Source organism: Belonocnema kinseyi, chromosome 3 (assembly GCF_010883055.1).
Source record: "Belonocnema kinseyi isolate 2016_QV_RU_SX_M_011 chromosome 3, B_treatae_v1, whole genome shotgun sequence".
Classification (NCBI taxonomy): Eukaryota; Metazoa; Arthropoda; class Insecta; order Hymenoptera; family Cynipidae; genus Belonocnema; species Belonocnema kinseyi.
In genome coordinates this window covers 75,091,800-75,097,427 of record NC_046659.1, presented here as the reverse complement: position 1 = coordinate 75,097,427, position 5,628 = coordinate 75,091,800, and the positions used below count along the sequence as shown (strand labels likewise).

Sequence of the window (5,628 nt, the reverse complement as noted above, 5' to 3'; positions counted from 1 at the left end):
GGGAGCTCTTCTTAATATTTTGACACCAAAATCATGTCGATACACCTTACCGACTGCGAGTAAAGCCACCCACGCTTTAACTTGACAGACTGTATTTCTCAATATTATTATTCAATGAGAAAGAAAATCAGAAACGTAAATATATTACATATTGTTCTATTAGGTAATTTCAGGAACTTACTGCTTTCTTCAATATTTTTTGAACTGTTGTTTCACCATGTATGACTGGTATAAAAATATTACCCAACTTATCAAGTACGCAAAGTATATTTGATCATGACACGTTTTTCCCTTAGTACTTTCAGCATTTGATAATGCGGTGAAAAATTCGAGCGACATGCGCCGTTGTCATTCAACATTAGAGCTACTTGACATCACGCGCTATTAAAGATTAAGACGAGAGATTGTTGTTAATCCCAAGAACTGTCCGGGCTAAACGCAACACTCATCGAGCTCGTGCTGCTGTTGTCATTAGCACGATTGGCTCGTGTGAATGATCGAGCAGTCAGTACGTTGACAACTGTGGCTCTTGATATTCCAAAATTTTTTATTTTAAACCTCACCGCTTGTGTCAAAAGCAGTGGCAGCTCTTGCTGCGGTCGCTGCGTGTACTCAGCTTAGGTCTACAAGCAATGTTGGAAGTTTATTTTGCAAAAAGTCACTATTATTTATCACTGGTTCAATTACTGTCAATAAAATATGGGTCAACAAGTTAGCCTGCAGTTAATCCACGTTAAACTTTCATGGATCAAGAATACTTACGCTCAATTTCGCGCAATCAGTGTGGATTTTACATGCTCTAATAATGCATGTTATGCCGAATAAGTATATCGAGGTTAACGAAAAACGACTTGTCTGAGAACAAAAGTCAAACAAGAAACTCGGATTCTCTTGTGTCTTTTGAAGCGCCCATGGACAAAATGTCACTCAAGTCTAAAAAATCATTACCATGAAGCTTGTTGTATAGCGAAATATGGTATGGATTATATTTATTACGTTTCAAAATCCTCCGAACGCTGCTTAGAGACATTCTGGAATCATGAATAAGTTGTAGAGTACTAACATGAGGATCATGAGCAACTGTAAATAATATCGCGATTTCATTATTAAATCCAGTAATTTTTATTTGACGATGCTTTTATTTCACTTGTAAGCTTACATCAATGGCGAATTTGTTATAAATCAAGTGAAACACTGAAAAAAATGGTTAGTTGCAACAAGAAGCTCCTTATTAGTAGAGTTAGTATAAGCTACAACAACTACTTCGATGGTAACAGTAACTAACCAGTTTTTACGGCAACTAGTCGCCGTTAGTCCTTCTATGAAGGTTATATCAGTAAGGATAAAACTGAAATCTGAGCAGTGCTGCCAACATTCGCATCGAAATATCGCGTCATGTTTTTGATGATCCCCATTTTAACCTGAACCTTTACGTATAAAGTGTAAACACGTCGAAAATATTGAAGAGCATCGTATAAAACGTTAGGGCGTCCTCTACGGCCTACGCCTTGGGCACCTTTTTACGGAGGCCTGTTTTGAAATAATCGTGGAATGAATATTTTTCATAGGATTCATTTCTAGTTACTTTGTTGGATTATGGCAAATTTGACTGATTAATAACCTAGATGTGAACTCGATGTGTTAAATAAATTCAACGAATACTTCAAAACAGGCCTCAGTGAAAAGGTACCCTAATTCGTATAAATACATCATCGTGATAATTCAGCTTTCTAGAGGGATAAATATAATTATATGAATAGTAAGAAAATATAGGATTGAATAGTAATATTATATAAGATTATATACTTGTAAGGATTACTACTTTAAGTAATAAGATCAACTAATTTAATTGTAAAATAACTAATTTAATAGTAAGACTTACTAATTGAAGTAGTAACGCTTACTATTTCAAGTAGTAAACACACCTACCTGAAAGTAGTAACTACCATCGAAATTTGTAGCGAAAACAAATAAAGTAGTAAGGACAACTACCACCAATATTGCAAACAAAAGGAGTAGCCGCAACCACTTTAATAGCAGCGGCATATATTACAAATTAAAACAGTTCAGCCTACTAATTTTTAGATGTCCCAACCAACTAGTTTTTTCAGTGAAAGAAGAGCGTGACTGTATAATGCCTGGTAAACGTTGAGCATAAAGAGTGACAGCAGCCTCGATACCCCTGCTGCTCTCTCCAAAATTAAGAATCATTTAAATTTTCTATTGTTTAGATAAAAACTCCATTGTAAAAGTAATGAGGTTAAGTCATGAGGGAATACGTCTACATCCAATCAAATATAAACGAACTTAAGTAGCAAAACCAATCCATAAAAATAAAAAAAATAAGAAATTATTTACGGTGTTAGGCTCAGGAAAGCTTAGTCTAAGATTTGCTACAAGTTTTGGTCCAGTAACATTCGTTTTAAGAAATCGGAAAGACGTATTGCGCAATAAGTGTCGCCCACGCGAGTTGGTTCGAAGCTGTGTATATGTGTGCGCGTCCAAAAGGACCAAAAAGACTTTCACAGTAGCTGTGTTTTAAATGAGAAAGTCGACGGACTTTGTAAGGAAGTGAATGAAGTGGTATAAAAATGTGGGGAACTTTGAAGATTTGCGAAAAAAGTGTAAGCCGCGTAGAAAAATGTAGGTCTACAGATGATACATCGCTATGCGATATCTGCTGAACCCGTTCTTGAAACAAGAGCACATTCAAAAGCGACGGACATGTGACTATTCTTCGTATGATTCGTATTTTACGTATTTTTCACTGATAAGCCATCGTTCTAGGCATGGGTTTGTACACCACGTGCGTGGTCCATACGCGATCTATCGTTTGTCGAAAGAAACGTTATGCATTCGGTCAAGATCCATGCGTGGGGTTGCTTCTGCAAGCTGGGTTTTGCCATCATTCATGTGTTCACTGGCAACCTAATCTCCGAAAGGATGCTTGAAATCTAAAAGACGGTTTTAAGAAAATCTACAGAGAAGAGTTTGGGGCAAGTAAATAGAGAATGGATGCTTCAGGAAGAGGAAATTGAAATTACTGTCTTCAACTGGCCCTCACAATTCCCAGATGAAAATCCCATAAAAAATGTGTGATCTAAAATGAATAAGAAGGTTTGTGGAAAGTGGGGTTTTTACATCAAACAGATGACCTGAAACCTGCGTGACATTTGGAGATATCCTGCACTATGGCCAAACTCTTGGTGTACAGTGGAGACTGGTCGGACCTAATTGGCCAATCAAATCTTTTTTTTTAAATAGGAGAGGACGGAAAAACAAATCGGATTGGTGTTATATCCAATGTCCCTATTGATGATCTTAGGAAGTTTTAAGTTTGCGATGGTTAGCTTTGTCAAATGTAATGTTATAACCTGTTTGGATATGACACTCGTCTAGTACTGATTACTTGAAATGTTTCAGTCTGACTTTACTCCCCTGTTCCTGAATACGTTTTCTCATCGCTCTACAGTTTTCAATGAGAGGTGCCTTTTTGTCTTCAGGGTTTGTTTAATAGTTGTCCCACAGGGTAGCCTAATTGAACTGAAATTTTTAAAAACGCTTTTTTTTGCATATATAAAATTTAATGTAATGAAAAAAATGGTGTAAAATATTTAAATTTTAAAATTTTATGTCGAATTTTCGATATGGCTGCCTTGATTCCGAACTATGGCTCTGACTTGGTCGTCAAATGAGTCGCGCGCTGCACGAACGTGCTCTAGTGGGATCTTTATGCATTCACGAAAAATGGCTTTGATGACAAACTCTCTTTTTTTTCTCCAATTACACTGTTTGTTGGGATGATCGAATATGAAAAATTATGTTCCTAATATATTGATAATAATAAGTTGATGGATGAAGGTCCTACAGAAGCACATTCGTACCGCATGTTACTCATTTGTCGACCGACCGTGAGCCATAGTTCATGCTTAAGGCGGCAACATCGAAAATTCAAAATGTAGAATTCAAATGTCTTTCACTATTTTTCTTAAATTTCTTCAATAAAATTACATTTTATGTATAAAAATACAAGGCTCTAAAATTTTTCAGTTAAATTAGGCGACCCTGTATTTTTGCATGTAGTTTAAATATAGTTTGGATTTTGTGTTTGTTGAATATTTTTTATATGTCATCTGTTACACCTTGGATGAAGGATAGGATACCAGCGTGTTTACAAGACGTGCTTGCGAGATAGATTCACATCTTGTTGTTTATGTATATGTATGTAATTTAGTTATAATAGTGAAATGGCTAAAAGTAAAAGTCAAAAATCGAATCAATCATAGAAATGTATGAAAGAAGAAAAAAGGTTAGTACCAAAGAAAAAAGATTAAAGGCGGCAAGAAAATGGCGTCAACAAGTTAATAAATATCCCATCAAAAAGACTAAGGCTCGAATAAAGCAACATCTAAGGTAAAATTTTTAAGTATCTCTGATCTAAGAAAATAGTAACTCTAAATAACATACACCTGTGCGGAAATTGCCTTATTTTGACTTATTTAAAAGAAGGCCCACATCAGGTCCTGCTCAGGATGCCTGATTAATAAATTAATGTAACGGCCCTGATTCAGTCTGTTAACGGGCCGAATAGCCTTTCCTTATTATTAGGTAATTTTACCTGCAATTTTAAGAATAGTCAAGGAAATATTAATATACCGAATACTAATGTGAATAATAATTTTTGCAATTATTTTTCGCAAACAAACTTTAAATTTGCGCAGCATCATGTGACGCGTTATCTGGTGCCTCGTTGGTATTCGCGCGTCTTTCGCGAGGTCTTTTGTTTTACCTCCAGTGAATCTGGAAATGCCAACAGTGTCGACACGTGGGCGTCTTTTCATTTAGAGATAACTATAAGAGTAATAAGTAATTGAAGATAAGAATAGCATATATTTTAGATTTTACTTTCATTCATCTGCGTTGGTAACAATAATTTCCGAATGCTTGATTTTTAGGTTAGGTTTAATATTGATTATTATATTTGCCTTCTTTTTTAATAATGTTACTGTAAGATTGATTCTTTTCTATCAAGAATGATTTTATTTATTGTTTATAAGTAATAGCAAACCAACATGTGCGTGATTATTTTGTCTTCCTTCTTATAAGTTCGGTCAAGTAATTCAAAAGCCAGTTAGGTTTGCAGCAAAAATGTATGCGAGCTGGAAAAGGGCAGTAATTCTGCCAATTTCAAATTAAATATATTTAATTATTCAATTATTTGCTGAATTTTAATTTGCTTTTCTACTGAAGCCCATAATTTATTACATTCTAATTAAAAAATAATAATTTAAGAAATTTGATAGGAAATATATATGGCCCGTAGAAGGGCGGTACTTATTTTAAAGGCACAGAAAAGTTTTAAAAATCTGTAAGTTCAGTGGTTTCAAAAAAATGTGTTCAAGACAAATCAAGTATTTCGTAGGGTTTCTAAGATTTCAAGAGATTTGACATTTTTTTCCATTTATTCTGAATTCTTATTGATTTATCATGCGTTCTTTTAATGCTTTGGAATTCTCTTAAATTCTTTTTATATCGCATGACATTTTTATAATTTTAAAAAACCTAAAAAGATTTCAATGCATTTTAAATATTGTAGGTTATTTTAAAAGATATTTTATGCTAATGTTA

General features: G+C 34.5%; 1 protein-coding gene across 1 annotated transcript in view; it reads right to left on the bottom strand.

The window, feature by feature from the left end:
* Positions 1-5,628, bottom strand: part of LOC117169880 (neprilysin-2-like) — a 45,475-nt gene that overhangs the window by 27,535 nt on the left and 12,312 nt on the right. The gene's annotated exons all lie outside the window — the stretch shown is intronic.